The following is a 16875-nucleotide window of genomic DNA, read 5'->3' as shown; positions in this document are numbered from 1 at the left end:
TGATCATAGAGACTGATTTGTCAAGATCTTTATTTGATGAATCAGTCTCAGAAAGATTATCCTCAGATACATAAACACTTTTACTTTTGTCAAGTAATTTGGTGTTCCTTTGTGCTTTGAAGGCAACATCCTTTCCAATTTTGAATGTATGCTCATGATCAAAGATCTTTAGCTTCCCAACCAACGTATTTCTGGAGAGAGCATCAAGGTTATTTCCTTCAACGATGGCATGCTTCTTAGAATCGTATCTAGATGGAAGCGATCTGAGAATTTTCATCATAATGTCCTTTTCAGGAATAGTCTTACCCAATGAAAAAGATGCATTAATAATTTCAGAAACTTTGTGGTTAAACTCATCAAATGAATATTCATCTGCCATACGAATATTTTCCCAATTGGAATTAAGGTTTTGAAGCCTAGCTTCGTTTTCACTGGTATTTCCTTCGAATACGGTTTCTAAGATATCCCAAGCATATTTAGACCGAGTACACGTAGTCACATGGTGCTGAAGATCTAGGGAAATGGCATGTATGATGGCATTCAAACCGTCAGAGTTTTTATTTGCAGCAAGTATCTCTACAGCATCATATGTACCAATGTTCTTTGGAGCGGTCGCATTCCCCACTCCCACAACGGGAGCATCATATCCATTAACTACATAAATCCATGATTAAAAATCACGCGCTTGAAGAAACGCACGCATAGCAATTTTTCACCATAAGTAATTTGAGCCATCGAATACTGGTGGTACGTTTATAGAGATAGCACCCCTTTCCATATCAGATCGCTACAAACACAGACTTGTAAGGTATTTAATGTGTTTCCCGAAGAACAGTCTAGTATTATCAATCACCTCAAAATAAACTTAATCGACTAGCAAAACAAGTTATTATGGAATCACAAACGATGAGACGAAGTTTGTTTGTGATTACTTTTCTATCTTGCCTATCGGAGATATAAAATCTCGAGCCAATTATTTCAATTTTACTCAACACGATAGAATTAACAAGATCTGATCACGCAACTACAAAGATAATAGTTGGGTATGGATTCACAATCCCAATGAATTCTTCAAGTCGTTAACCTAGAGGGTCTCGAGAAGAAACCTAAGGTTAAAAGAGAATCAACTCTAGTTATGAAACTAGTAACACACAAGAGGTGTGGGGATTAGGTTTCCCAGTTGCTAAAGTTTTCCTTTAGATAGTTTTGAAATCAGGGTGTGCAATCCAAGTTACCTTGGTAACAAAGCATTCAATATTCACCGTTAGATGAAAAACCTAATTCAACCAAGCTAATATCTTTCAACCGTTAGATTGAAATTAGCTTGTTACACACAAATGAAATGTACCCTCATTTAGGTTTATGTAACCGTACCTAAACGTGTACACCAGGTTAGTTCACAAATAGTTAACCGAGGTTAGCCATATGATTACTCTCATATCAACCTTATTCATCTTAACCATAACTAGTTCAAATGACTCAAATGAAACTAGTTAAAGAGTTGTTCAATTGTTTAGAAAACAAAATTGAAACCAAATCGGTTCACTTGAATAAATCATGGAAATTATAGACACGGTTTGCAAAGATTGCATTCCTTATGATTTAAATGTTTGAGTCCATGAATTGACCGATTTAACAAAGTAACCACCTTAAGTATGCGTACGGGTATGCGTACTTAAGCAAACGGATTTTTATTTTGTTAAGTTTCCAAACTCAGCAAAAAATTTCGGTTCGAAAACTTCCGCCAGTATGCATACTTAAAGTGATTAGTTTAGGAGTTTGTAATTCCCAAACTCAGCAGATATTTTAGGTTCGAAAACTTCCGCCAGTATGCGTACGGGTACGCATACTTAACCTGTCTCCTTCACCAATTTCGTGTACACACATATGCATACTCTTGGCTTCCGGTTTATGGATTTATACACTAATATGCGGACACACTATATATGTTTATATCCAAAGATGGTTACATCATCAACTCTTTATTTCAATCATTGAAACATTCTTCTATAATGACAATAACCGTTTTCACACACTATAAGCATCAAAACAATTTTCAAGATATTGAAATAATCATTATCGAAACATTCCAAGCCTACATCAAATGATTGTATCACACAAACCATGTAAGATGTTATTCAGTAATTTTATCATGATATAAGATGAACTTGGTCAAAGCGAAATCTTACCAACACATATTTCGAGAAATATGTAAGCGAGATATACTCAGCTCAAAATCTCAAATGTGTATAGAGAAAACTATATCTAACACGACATATGTCTCAATATTGGAGATAGTATAAATAGACTTTCCAAGTGATAGATGAGTTTCAGTCTCCACATACATTTTGTCAAAGAATTTCCACAATCTCCCCTTAGTAGTTCTTCGTCTTTAAAAAATGAACGTCGAGAGATCTAAGCTCAACTACACTATCTATGTCCTAGTCCGAGACATCTATAAATAGGCTAGAAATCAAGACTTATAATTTTGATCACTAACATTGGCAAACATGCTTGAGATAACAACATGCGAGTTCGACAGAGCAATGCTCTAACAGTAACCGTACCCAAACATGTACACCATGTTGGTTTAAAAATAGTTAACCGAGGTTAGCCATATGATTACTCTCATATCAATCTTATTCATCTTAACCATAACTAGTTCAAATGACTCAAATGAAACTAGTTAAAGAGTTGTTCAATTGCTATATTCTCATGGATTTATACAAGAACACAATTGAAGCAAAATCGGTTTGATACATGAAAATTATAGCCAGGGTTTGCAAAGATTGCATTCCTTATTGATAAATGTTTTAGGTTCATGTACAACCGTTTTAGAAAGTAACCTACTTAAGTATGCGAACGGGTATGCATACTTAAGTAACCGGATTTGAGTTTGTTTTAGTTTTCAAACTCAACATAAATTCACGGACGTGAACTTCCCCCAGTATGCGTACGGGTACGCGTACTTTAAGTAACCGGATGAGTTTGGTTTTTGGTTTTCAAACTCAGCAGAAATTCACGGACGTGAACTTCCGCCAGTATGCGTACGGGTACGCATACTTACCCAGTCTCCTACAACCTTTTTGTATACACACAAGTATGCATACTTTAGGATCCCGGTTTTGGACTTATACACTACTGTGCGAACACACTATGCTTATATCCAAAGATGGTTACAAGATTCTAAACTCTTTATTTCAATCATTGAAACATTCTTCTATAATGGAAATAGTCGTTTTCACACAATATTAGCATCAAAGAAATTTTCAAGATATTGAAATAATCATTATCAAAACATTCCAAGTCTTACACCAAATGATTGTATCACACAAACCATGTAAGATGTTACTCCACAATTTTATCATGATATAAGATGAACTTGGTCGAAGCGAAATCTTACCAATACATATTTCGAGAAATATGTAAGCGAGATATACTCAGCTTGAAATCTCAAATGTGTATAGAGAAAACTATATCGTAACACGACTTATGTCTCAATATATGAGATAAAGTAGAAATAGACTTTCCAAGTGATAGATGAGTTTAAGTATCCACATACCTTTTGTCGATGAAGTTCCACAAGATATCCTTAGTAGTTCTTCGTCTTCAAGTGATAACTGCCGTGAAGTCTATGCTCAACTACACAAACTATGTCCTAGTCCGAGACATCTATAAATAGGCTGGAAATCAAGACTTATAGTTTTGATCACTAACATTGACAAACATGCTTGAGATATAAATGCATGCGAGTTTGACCGAGAAGTGCTCTAACATTATTTTATTTTATTTTTCACGTGCAAGAGAATGCCATACAATCGACTCGCTCAATAGCTGGTCATAAAATGCAATAAACCTACTCAATAGCTGGTCATAATATACAAGGAAACACGTAAAATTTAACCACCCCCACACTTAAATATAACATTGTCCTCAATGTTTCTAGTGAAAGCACAATACCAAAAGTAAAGTAGCATGAGGAATCAGTAAAGTGGTCGGAAAAATAATACCTGGGGTGAAGCGTAGCAATCCTTCCATGGGGAACAAGAAAGAAAATAAAAAATAAAATTCCACTAATGTACAATAAGAGGAGGGTCCTCCAGAGGGACCTTAATATCATCATGTATGGGTTGCCTCCCATAAAACGCTAAATTTATTGTCTTCAGCCAGACTTTGGTAGAATTATTCACCACATAAAATCATATAGAAATAGTCGGAATAACTGTGGGTTATCTAAATCAAATAATGTTAACATAAATAGAAAAAAACCGCAGCATACCAAGAAAGTGAACCAACCAAATATACCCTTATTAGAGACAACTATATCTAGTTGTGGCTCGAGTTCAGGCTCTATAAAAAAGGGTCTAGATAAAATATTTCCATGGGTTGGATTCCCTCAAAGGTAAGGTCCAAAGGTTCATGCAGCAGAGTCTGGAAAAACTCAAATAACAACTTTGATGCACATAATAATAACCTGAATAGTTTTGGATCCCCGAAGTCAATTATATTTGACCTACACAATTGACCATGAGGGTGGTCATTCTTAAGAAAATGTGTCGATGATTCTAATTTCTTAAAATAATTAGGTTTAGTTCCAAAAACTAAGTAATGACACATTTTAAATTGAGATACTCCCACATTTGGTAAATAAAATCTTGGTGGGACAACAAAGTCAATTATGGTATCATGGACCGGATTAACCACATCAACCAAAGGATGGGTTAACGAAGTTTCATTCTAGAGATAATTGGGTTCAGGAAAACGTGCATGAAGATAGTCTTTTAAGATGCTGGAGGCACAAACGTCAGGTCCCAATTTAGGGACCTTTATAAGAGTCGAAGGTAAACCACGAGGAGAATGATATTCACCCCAAAACTTAGAGTTGGTCAATATCCTTAGATAAACTAGTCACAATTCTAAATTATCAGATTTAGGAAAATAGTCTTTTATTTATTCTAGGTTGTAATCACTTGGTTCTACATTTCTATAATCCTCAGCAGATACTTATTTCCAAATTGCTAGACTCTAAAACACTAGTCTCAGGATAAACTCTTTCCTCCAAACCATCATCACAATCATATAAAGGATTATGAAAGAAAGTTTCTAGCAATGGCTCATCAACTAAGGTGTTAATCATAGTTACTTCCTCCGATTCATTGAAAGGTTCATCAAATAATGGATTGTCAAACATATTGCAGGCGAAAGGATCATAAACTAATACTTCATCGTCTAAAACAGTGGTATCCCTAGTCAAATCCTCATCCTTTTGAATAGGTGAATAATCATTAAAATTATTAGGATTTGAATCAGATATAATATTTTCATCATGAATCTCAATTGAAGTGATAAATTCTTGATCACTATTCCTACATGTTTCATATTCTTCATCAGCACTAGCCTTATCATCATCATCATAATAACATGAAGATGATCGAACATTATCTAACATGTAGTGTTTCCAATTTTAACCTCGTCATTTTGATCAGATGAATAATAAATATCCTCATTTGCAAGGGTGGTATTGGGAACACTATATTGGAAATTAAGATTATTTCGAGCAATTCTTTCTTTCGCATCTAACGTGAATCTATATGTGTTTTCAGCCATTATCTTGAGAGACTTTTCTAAAGGAAGAATATGACCAGAATGATCAGCTAATATCTCGAGAGACTCTTCTAGAGGAAGAATTTGAACAGATGGATCATAATAAGGACTAGTTTTTAACTGTTTAATTAAGTCATCCAAAGACGATGAACTAGTACAATGATATATTTTATTTTCTTGCTCGTATGACCGGTAGGCGTGCGGATAGTAATTGTGTTAGAGCATAGCTAGGTTGAACCCACCAAGCGTTGGTATGTCAAGTTTGGTTGTCATATTTTAGTGAATCAAAACTCATGTTAAGAGTCGCTTGATTATATACTAGAGTCAACTTCGTATAGATTAGCTTGAAAGTATTAGGATATGAGACATTACAAGTACTGCGAAGACTTGAAGATGTGAAGAAGCAAGGATCTACAATGACAACAATAATACTTCCACTTGAGGTTAGTGATATTTTACTTGAACTGTTTTATTCCCTAACGTATATTTCAAGTCGTGCATATTGAAAACAAAACTGCGAAGCATATTTGAACTCTAGATAGACATAGTATTAAGGAATACAATACGAGGTTTATTGCTTAACCATTAAACTTTGTAGATAAGACATCGCTATAATTATTTGAATGTTATTGTTATTATGTATGGATATGAGGTGAGGATTTCATCCTAGGGAACGATGTTTACACGTGTTCTAAGGAAGTAAGTTCATAAACTTGTTTGTGACCGAAAAGGAAATTGCCAGGTGCTATTGGTTTTGTTATTCATTGATTATATTATGAACAACCAATATGTGTGATTGAGTAGAACCGCTTGTTTGAGAGTGAAAACTGTTTCTGCTGGTTTTGGTAAATTTGGGTGTGTGGATGAGAAACGAATCTAAACCCTAAATAATGCACTGCACGGGAGTACTTTTGATTCGAGGGATCAATCTGTACAATCCTGTCCTAAACCAAGAAATGGTCGTTCCAGGCTTGCTTCGGTCACGAAGTGAAGGAGAAGGGTTGGTCTTAGGGAGGGAAACGAAGAGAGTGTTGAGACCATAATGGTTAATTCTGAAGATGTGGCTTGTTTTATGACTTGTATCAGAAAGTGGAACTGGCTTGCATAGTGAAAAGCTATCAGTTCTTGGTGATTTCTGGATACTATGTAGTGTTGCCGACCAAAACTTGTTTTTTGGTAGAAATAGGTGAAACCTATTTATACAAGTCGTAATAAAATGTACCCTGGTCTCGTAGGAAGTCGAAACGATTGAGTAGTGGAAGAATGGAGTAATGTATAACCGTCATAAACCCATGCTTCCATGATGAAGGAAGTGGATCTATTTACACCCGTTACTTCTTGCCGCCAATAATTGTCCCGCTTCATGACACTTTCTTATAACGGGCGTATTGCACGCCGCACGTTGTAAACCGCCAGACCAATACCCTGATGAGTATCCCCCAGTTTGTGACATGTTTGATGTCTCGAGTGTTTTCGTGGAAAACATGTAGCAATTTTATACGTGTGGCAAATTAAAATTGAGAGGCTTGTCGTAGAAAAATAACATGTGATGCTATTGGCTCGTCTTGGATGGTAGCATGAAACTTTCCACAAGTCTGCCAGTTCGGTGGCGAACTTGGATGGCTGAGATTGCATCTCATGAGGAAGAGTAGCCATTGATTATGGATACCTTTTGTTGGCATAGTGGCGCTTTGGTGAATGACAGTGGCAATGCGGCATGGTTGGCATGGTTCGTGCATGCCAGTGGCATGGTGGAATGGCTGGCATAGTTTTTGCATGCCAGGAGCATGATGGTGCAAGTGGCGCCTGACGTAGCCATGGACACTAGATTTAGGCGGTTGGTCGCCTAAAAGTTGCCACAAGTCTCTCATTTTGGTGGAAAACTTGGATGGATGAGATTGCATCACATGGGGAGGGTAACCGTTGATTATGGCTACCTTCTGTTGGCGCCTGATAATGGTGCAGTGTCGCCTTTAACGCGCGCCAGTGGCGTTGCGGCATGGATGGCATGGCTCGTGCATGCCAGTGGCACGGTGGTTTAAGTGGCGCCTGTCGTAGCCATGGCCACTGGATTTAGGAGGATGGTCGCCTAAAAGTTTCCACGAGTCTATCAGTTTGGTGGAAAACTTAAATGGTTGAGATTGCATCTTGTGGGGAAGGGTAGCCGTTGATTATGGATACCTTCCGTTGGCGCCTGACAATGGAACCGTGGCGCCTTTTTTAGGGTTTCCTAAGTTTGCATGGCTTGTGGCATGTCGCAGGCCTGAGGTGGCATAGTTTTGTGCCACGATTAGAAATTAGGGTTTCATCCACCGCCACTAGAGCATGGACGCCCCTAAGGTCTAGGCTAGCCAAATTGAAGTCCGTTGTGAAGCTGGTCACGCACGGAGAGTGGGTTGGCAAGTTTGGCATGCTGTCGCGGTAAGTGGCGCGTTTGGCATGTGCACTTGGCATGCTCGTTTGGCGTGTGCGATTGGCATGCTTTTGGCATGTTTGGCATGCCGTTTGGCATGTGCGCCTGACATGCTTGTTTTGGCATGTTTGGCATGCCGTTTGGCATGTGCGCCTGACATGCTTGTTTTGTCATGTTTGGCATGTCGTTTTCTTGGCATACTCGTTTTGGCATGTTTGGCATGCTGTTAGTATGTTGGCGCGGTTTTGGGAAGCCAACTTGGTATGGCGACCTCTTGACACAATTTCCACCTCTTTTAAAGTTGTGGCAGAATTAGAGAAACCTGATTGGTCAATGAAAGTAGGGGGAGGCCAAGCATGGGCGTGGCTACCTTTTGGTGCGCGTGGAAAGTTTAATGCGACCTGATTGTTCGATGGGGAATAGGGTCGACAAGTATGGGCCCAGACACAACTCATGGGAGTGTGGCAGGTTTAAAGCGACGTGATTGGTCGACAAAGGAATAAGGGCCGGTTGGGTAGCATGGGGTGTGTCCAAGTGGCGCTGGCTAGACTAAGGCATGGCCACGCTTCCCTTGTTGTTGCTCCTACTCCGCGACTCTGTTTATTTTTTGCTTTCTGACTGAGTATTTTGTGTAAGGGCCTTAAACTTGGTACTTGGAGGTCTGTGCTACTCTGCTGCGAGTGAACACAAATCCGTCATGCCATACCAATATTAAGGATTCTTCCGGGGAACATAAGCACAAGAAAAGTACTCAGAAGGCTTCGGTACTTGAGAGTAATGCATCTAGGAGCTTTATCCGATAGGCAAGATAGTAAAGTAGTCACAAACACCTTCGTCTCATCGTTTGTAATTCCACAATATCTTGTTTCGCTAGTCGATTAAGATTATTGTGAGGTGATTGATATTTCTAGGTTGTTCTTCGGGAATATAAGTCCGGTATATCAATTGGTTCATGTTCACCTTGATTTATCAAAAGACGGAACAAAACTTGTAGGTATTTCTGTAGGAGACAGATTTATCTATTCTTGTAGACTTTTCTGTGTGATACATATTAGTTTATTAAAGTCTTCGACTTTAGGTCGTAACAACTCTTAGTTGTGGGTGAGATCAACTAAGGGAATCAAGTACGTAGTATCTTGCTGGGATCAAAGACGTAAGGAGCACAATTGTACCTTGGATCAGTGTGAGATTGATTGGGGTTCAACTATAGTCCAGACCGAAGTTAGTTTGTAGTAGGATAGTGTCTGTAGCGGCTTAATACAGTGTGTTTACAATCTGGACTAGGTCTCGGGGGTTTTTCTGCATTTGCAGTTTCCACGTTAACAAAAATTCTGGTGTATGTGTTATTTCTTTTCCGCATTATATTTTCTTATATAATTGAAATATCACAGGTTGTGCGTTGTATCGATCAATTGGTAAATACAACCTTTGGTTGTTGATTGAAATTGATTGATCCTTGAACATTGGTCTTTGGTACCGTTCAAGTTATTTCTCTTGCATTCAATCAAATTCGCAGATTTCTATTTGCTTGAGTTGGGATTGAATCGATAAATTGAGATATAACTCTTTGATATACTTTTTATTGAGATTGAGTACGACTGTTTAGTTGATTATGTTAAAAGTATATTGGAGTTAGTCCATACAAATTGCTAAGAGAAATATTGGGTGAGGTTGTTAGACCCCCACTTTTTCATTTTGGATTACTGTTGTGTCTCGATGTTTCTCTTTTCCTATTACAACTTTAGAGTTGGTGTCAAGTTTGTTTTACTATGTTCAGCGTTGCTCTCTCTCCTTCCATCCTCAGTGCTTGTTCTTATTATTTGATTGGTGACATTTTACATTTACCTTACTCTAATCCTTCTCCTAGTTAAATTCCAGTTCCCTGTTGGGCGTATTCACCGACACCTTAAAACTAGGATTGCTGCTAATGGGCGTGTGGGTGCAACAACTACAATCTACGTAATGCGTGTCGTAACCACAACAAATTAATTAATATTTTTCCACCTAATTAACAAGTAATATAGTGTAGTCAAGTTCGTTCCCACGAGGAACAAGAGGTTTTAGTTATTTAATTGTCACAAAAAGGGGGAAGATTGGTTTTAGATTTTAAAAAAAAAAAGAAAGTAAATAAATAAAGCAATTAAAAGTTTAAGTTGAAATCAATAAGAGAGATTAGATCAAGGAATCCTTCTTCGTTGCAAAAAAATGATTCAAGTTATGTTCTTTTCCACTTTTTTTAGTCACAGATTATCATCAACCGCAGGTAAAGCAGCTAGCTCAGTGTTAAACCCCTAAATCCCTAGTATCACCGGATACGGAAGTTCTCGACTACCGGATTCTGTTCACCAAACCACCTAGTAGTAGCTCACTCAAGATGTAATTTAGTTAAAAGCATTAAGATTTATGAATTTATTAGGTTGATATTAGTAGTTTGACTCTTAGCTCAAGGTCTACTTGCTAACGTGTTTTCACACACAATTGCTCCACGGAATCCCTCTGCAAGGTCTCGTGTTTGCCACTTATGTAAAGAGTCAAGAAACAATTAATTATCCCCTAACTTTCACTAGATTTAGATCAATTAACAAATCAATTTAGTATGCATCCTAAATTACCTATCAATCAACTATGAATGTATAAACATTCCTATTAGTAAAACCAAACAATAATCATGTGAAAACTTCAAAGTATATTTAAAACAAAACTCAAAACATGTCAAGAACTAGGAATTCATCCTCAATCAATAATAAAATTAGCTACTCATGTTAAGGAGTTCACACAAAGAATAAAGAAAAGAGAAGTATTGTGTGTGTAGAGGTGTGTAAAAATTGTGTAGAGAACTTCTCTATTTATAGGCTTCAATTTCCTATCAATCCTCTTAGGAATAGAAACCTCATTCCATAATAACACCACTTTCCCTTTGTAGCTCAACTTCCAAATCCAAGTCTTTCTCAAATCTTCCATATTCTCTTTCCAAATCCAAGCCCTATTATTCAAACCCCTGAGTCTAGATGAGTCTAGAAAATTCTTCATTAAATGAGTCGCCTATGGAATGACATTATTGCCCATTTCGCACAAATTGGGTGATTTCTTATTCTTTTCCTCCGTGTGACTCCAAAATACCTAATAACTCAAAAACATGCGTAAAATACATAATTTACAAGAAAAATAGCAGAGAAAGCATAAACAATAGATAATAAATAGGATGTATTCTACACCCTATCACTACGCTGCAGCTATCCTTGAATACTTGACTGCAGAAGTACTAGAGCTTTCTGGAAATGCTAGTAAAGATTTGAAGGTTAAACGTATAATCCCTAGACATCTTCAATTATCTATTAGAGGTGATGAGGAGATGGATACACTGATAAAGGGAATAATTCCACATATTCAAACGTATAACCCCTAGACATCTTCAATTATCCCACATATTCACAAATCTCTCATTAACAAGTCCTCCAAGGAGTAAGAAGAAGAAGTTGTTGCCATGGTGGGGTTTCTCTCAAATTCTTTTTTCCTTCTTTCGACTTTTGAACACCTTTTTGGGAGTGTTTAAATTAGTCTAAGGAACCTTTAGCATAGTGGAGTCTGTTTCTGCTTTCACTCTTTCCTGCTCGTGTAGTTGTGTTGATCTTAGAAAAGTATGGTGGATGGGTGTAATTTTCATTTGCTTAATCACTGTGGAACTTTTTAGAGGGATTGTTAGTACAAAGTATGATGGGTGTTGATCAAAACTCATATAATGGTGTTGAATATGACAAGGGATGAGTTCCCCATGGGTTGTTGTTGATATAGTTGTGAACTTTTTGGTTTCGATTTCTTTAATACAAGTCAATTGGTTGCTTAGTTTTACTTATTATAGACCATTAGGGTTTATTGTAGTATAAATTTCGTTTTCCCATGTTCTACTCATGGATGAATATCTGGTAAAAGTAAATGGAATCAGTAAGCTGGAAAAGATGTTGAACTAGAAATGGTTCATGGATGTGTTAAAAAAATAGAGAAGCAATAACTACTCTATTGTGTGTGTGATTTTGTTTTCACATGAAACTACTACTGTTCTTACTTTTTACCTTGTGCCCTGTATCGTCTTTGGCTTCCCAAAACGAGCAAGATCTCTGGCTAGGTGAAGCAGCTACTAGGCCTGTCAATATATGTCCGATATCCGGAATCCGTTTTCGAGTATTCGAGATCCTATAGGATTTTATCCGTCTTATCGGATATTCCATCGGATATTTCTTCCTTAATATATGGAATTCTGATTACGCTCCATCCGAATTGTTAATATCCGATATCCGATAGAACATGGACTTATTTGCAATTTATCCTAACCATATTAGAGTCGGGTAGAAGTCTAAGGAAAAATATCCGATATGATATGTTTGAGAAATTAAACATAAATTTTAATTATGATCATGTTTTACACAGTTTTTAACATTTTTAAAATATCTGACGGATATTCATCCATTGACACCCCTAAGCTGGTTCTTTTTGGCTAGTGTCCTGTGTAGTCCGAAAGTCTTATGATTGTGAGGTGGACAATTGAACGGATATTCATCAATCGATGGTACATAACTGAAAGTAACAAAGTGTGTCATGATATTCTGAAGTGCCGGCCATTTGGAGAATTAGTTGTAACAAAAAGAAGGTAGAGGGGAATGATGGTTACAAAATAGTCGTTAAACGATACAGTGTCCATCGAGTGACGAGGATTACAACGCCATCGATAATTGTAATATCGCCAGCGCTATAATAAATATTTGTGGATAGAGATATCTCACTTAGTTGTTTTCCCATAACGGTGCGATGAATTGAAGCGAGGTTGCAGGATACTTATTACGTACGAACCCAAAGAAAAACCCTCATCATTAGGGCTGATTCCACGTCTCGTGTATACTCTAAGAATATCTATTACAAAAATTAACAACTTCCTGCAGTTGATATATTCCAGTTATGAACCTTTTAACACCGTTTAGTTGAATTTGGTCATAATTTCCTTTGGATGTTAAAAGCATAATTTTAGGGATTCGAAGAAAAATACAGTAACCCAGCGTTTAAGTTGAGCGGAATGACTATTTTTTTTGTGATATTCTTATTCTCATTATTAGAGAGACACGAAATTCAGAGTTAGAGATTAGCTTAAGAGTTAAAGACTTTACTGCTTTTTTAGGGAAATTGTAGTTGTGAATTTGTATTTGAGCTTTCGGTTTGGGTTTTATAATCCAAAGCACATCTATCCGCTTTTTTATTTCATCTTAAGACCTTAGGTGGTATGATGTTTGATAGTCTTGTTATCTAACTTGTTCATGATATAATTTTCTCTTATATTGAAAAAGTTTCAAACAGTGCATATGAGTGTTTTGAAACTTACTAGTTATTCATTAGTATTTAAGTACAAATTCTGTATTTTATTACTATATAGTCATTTCTTCGGTATCTAATTAGGGTCACATTGTGGGAAAGGGATTTTTATTCTCAAAGCTAAAAAAGATGTCACGAAACTCCTTGATTTGCGAGTTGTGGTACTATTTTTTAATTTTATTAAATACATGATGTGTTTTGGGGTGCCTGAACATCCTATTGTGGCACATGTGATCCATTTTTAGGTATATGTCCCATCAAAAAAAGCTAGAAGTTCCATTTCCTGATTCAGACAAGAAAATAAAAGAAGACATTGAGCATAAGTTAGCATTGTAAAACTATGTCGTCAAAGGAATATAATTTGCATTCCTACTCAGTAATTGCTTAGTTCTGTTACTTTCCTTGTTTTGTTGTTGTTTATTATGAATATGGCTGTAATTCCTTCGAGTATACAAAACTTCATCAGAGTTCTGCAGTATTGCTGGAATCATTGTTCTGCCAGTGAGGGAAACCTTGCCTGTTATAATCTTTCCTCATGTCGTAGGATTTTCCTGGAATTTTCTCGAGTTTATTATACGTAGCTCGTTATGTTCTTAATGCTTGTTGTATATGCATGTTCATCTTTATTTGTAAGCTTATATTACAACTATGTTGCAAATATTTAACAATTTTGTGCAACAATTTTTGTCCATGGAGGATGATAAGATCCTCTGCTACAACGATATTGTATTGAGAAGATCAAATTTGGGGATCCTCAGGGGGTCGGGAATTCCTAAATGACAGTATCATTGAGTTCTATTTTAGTTATCTTGATTCTGGTTGTTCCTCTCAATACATCTTGCTAGTTCCATCTTCTATCTCATTGTGGATTACGAACTGCCCATTTCCAGACAGCCTCAAAAATTTCGTTGAACCTCTTAAACTGCCTGAGAAGAGAGTAGTAATCTTTTCAATCAACAATAATACAGTTGTGTCTCAAGCTCAGGGTGGTACTCACTGGAGCTTACTTGCGTACGAGAAGAATTCCAAAGTATTTGTACACCACGATAGCATGGGAAATTCTAATCATAGATATGCTAAGAAACTTTATAGAGATGTTGTGGGATTTATGGGTGATTCCGAATCAGGGTCTTTATAAATTAGCCTTTCGGAGTGTCCAATTATGCCACAACAGATGAATGGTTATGATTGTGGTTTATATGTTACTGCAATTGCAAAACTCATATGTGATTGGCATAAAAATGATGGTTCCAAAAATAATAAAGAGTTATGGTTTTCTGCTTTGAAGGAAGTTAAACCGCAGATGGTATCTAACATGAGAAGTGATATACTAATGCTTATTCAGGATTTGATGTCCAAGAAATGGGTTTCTTGGAATTCTTTGGATGGAGCATAAAAAGAAAACCATATCAGTATACTGACGCTAAAGTCGTCCAGTGTTGATTCCTTGAGTCAAGGTCCCAAATAAGGCATAAAGGTAATATCTTATGGTGCGAGTGAGAATGTAGAGAAGGATTGTTGCCCTAACAAACAACTGCTGCAGATCTTTAGGAATGTGGACGTAAATCCATAATGCCTCAATGTTCTACATAATTACAAACTATACAATATCTGGTTTATTAGAAATCATTTTTTTTCAACTGCTACCGGGAACTGAACTTAAATTTCAACTCTCCTATCTTGCTCCCCTAAAGGCTAAACCTTTCTTTTTTTACTCTGGGCTTTTCTTTTGGCGTCTTCTGTTTACCTGAAACTAGCAACTTTGACTGGTAGTAAGTTTGATTCAGTAAACAAACATGACTAGTTTAGGTGGGATATATGAGATCCCACCACAGTATATTTGGTCCCGCATGCCACTGTCATTCTGTGATAGAGGTATATGGAGATATGAATTTGGATTGGAACAAAAGAGAAAGTTATTCTGTGATAGAGGTATTTGGATATATGAATTTGGATTGGAACATAAGAGAAAATCATTGTGCATAGATTCTAGTTAATTTGTGATAATTGATTGTCTTTAGTGGGTGGGAGGTTGGGAAGAATCAATTTGTCAAGATCAATAATTCATTTCCATTTCTTAATTGATTTATCACTATTTCTAATTCAAATATACCCGCTCTCTCACTAGCTTAGGACTCCCATTGCGGTTCTTAAAAGACCATACCATTACCAAGTGATCTACATGATTACAAATAGAAGCCGGGGCAAGTATAACTATTGTTTAGTATAGATGCAGAGAGGCACCACATAATGAAACTTGTATGCATCTTTAACCATGACTGGGAGACCAGACTATGTAAGTTGCTTCCATGTTACGAAATGCACCTTGAACCACAAATGTTAGGAAATCACGTCATAATCAAGAATCAAAGGATGCATAAGACAATTAAGAAGTGGTGTTGAGTCATTAGCGACTCATTAAAGTAAGTTGTAACTTAAGGTGGGTCCCAAGACAAATGGAAGAAGTTAGCATGGGACTCACATAAGTAAGTTTTTTTCTTTTTTTTGCTAAACAAGAAAGGAGTGAGTTAGTGGGTTCCACGTACAGTATTCCCTAATAACAGTTACAGTTTCTAGCTTACACTTGTCTTACACAATAACTGTAATTGTCACTGTCATTAATAGTTGTCTGTTTAAGACGTGTCAGAATAGGACTGGCTCCTACTTAGCTATCATTGTTGAGTCTCTACATAAGTACGTACATCTCTGTGTAGTCATGCACATTGTGTGATGTGTAGACAATTGACAGGATCAATTGCTTGTATTGGTCGTTTTCAAGATTTATAAAAATACCTTCTTCTATTATGATATCAGTTTAACGTTTCGATCCATTCTTCTTCCGCTGTCCACCATTAATGGTGTTTTACTAAGCTTTTCTTAAAATCAAACCTTACTTTGTTTCGTTTTTCTTCTGTTTTACGTCGATTTCTCCTTCAATGACCGATATCCAGTATGATTCAAGAATTTCTCATATTCCATTAAATCAGATCTCTAATATCATCCAATAGAAACTCAACGATCATAATTTCGTCATACAGAAAAGCTTAATTCTTCCATTATTGAAAAGATACAAAGTATCTGGTTTCTTAGATGGCTTAACTGTATGTCCTCCAAAGTTTTTAACTCAAGAAGATTTAGATCGAGGAAATGTAAATCCTTCTTATACGAATTGGTGTGATTATGATAATACATTTGTTTTGTGGATACAATCAACCATCTCAGAAACAGTCATATCTCCTGTTGTTGGTGTTGATTCTGCTAGGGAATCTGGAATGATATTGTATTAAGATTTGCAAGAACATCAACAATTCTTTGTACCAAGTTACAATCACTAAAGCTTGGATCTGGTTCTATAGCTACATATTTAGGAGAAATCAAGAATTTGAAAAACCAACTCTCTGCTTTTGGATCTGAGATTTCTGACGAAGAACTTGTGGTTCTAGTTCTTAATGGAATTGGTCAAGATTATAATTCTTTCAGCACTTCTATTCGTATTAGAT

General features: G+C 36.6%; 1 pseudogene; it reads left to right on the top strand.

Annotated features, from left to right (window-relative positions):
• Nucleotides 1-14065: 14065 nt before the first annotated feature.
• LOC113350779 lies at nucleotides 14066-14771 on the top strand (annotated as a pseudogene).
• Nucleotides 14772-16875: the final 2104 nt, after the last annotated feature.

Source organism: Papaver somniferum, chromosome 2 (genome assembly GCF_003573695.1).
Source record: "Papaver somniferum cultivar HN1 chromosome 2, ASM357369v1, whole genome shotgun sequence".
Lineage (NCBI taxonomy): Eukaryota > Viridiplantae > Streptophyta > Magnoliopsida > Ranunculales > Papaveraceae > Papaver > Papaver somniferum.
This window is presented reverse-complemented; position numbering and strand designations above follow the sequence as displayed.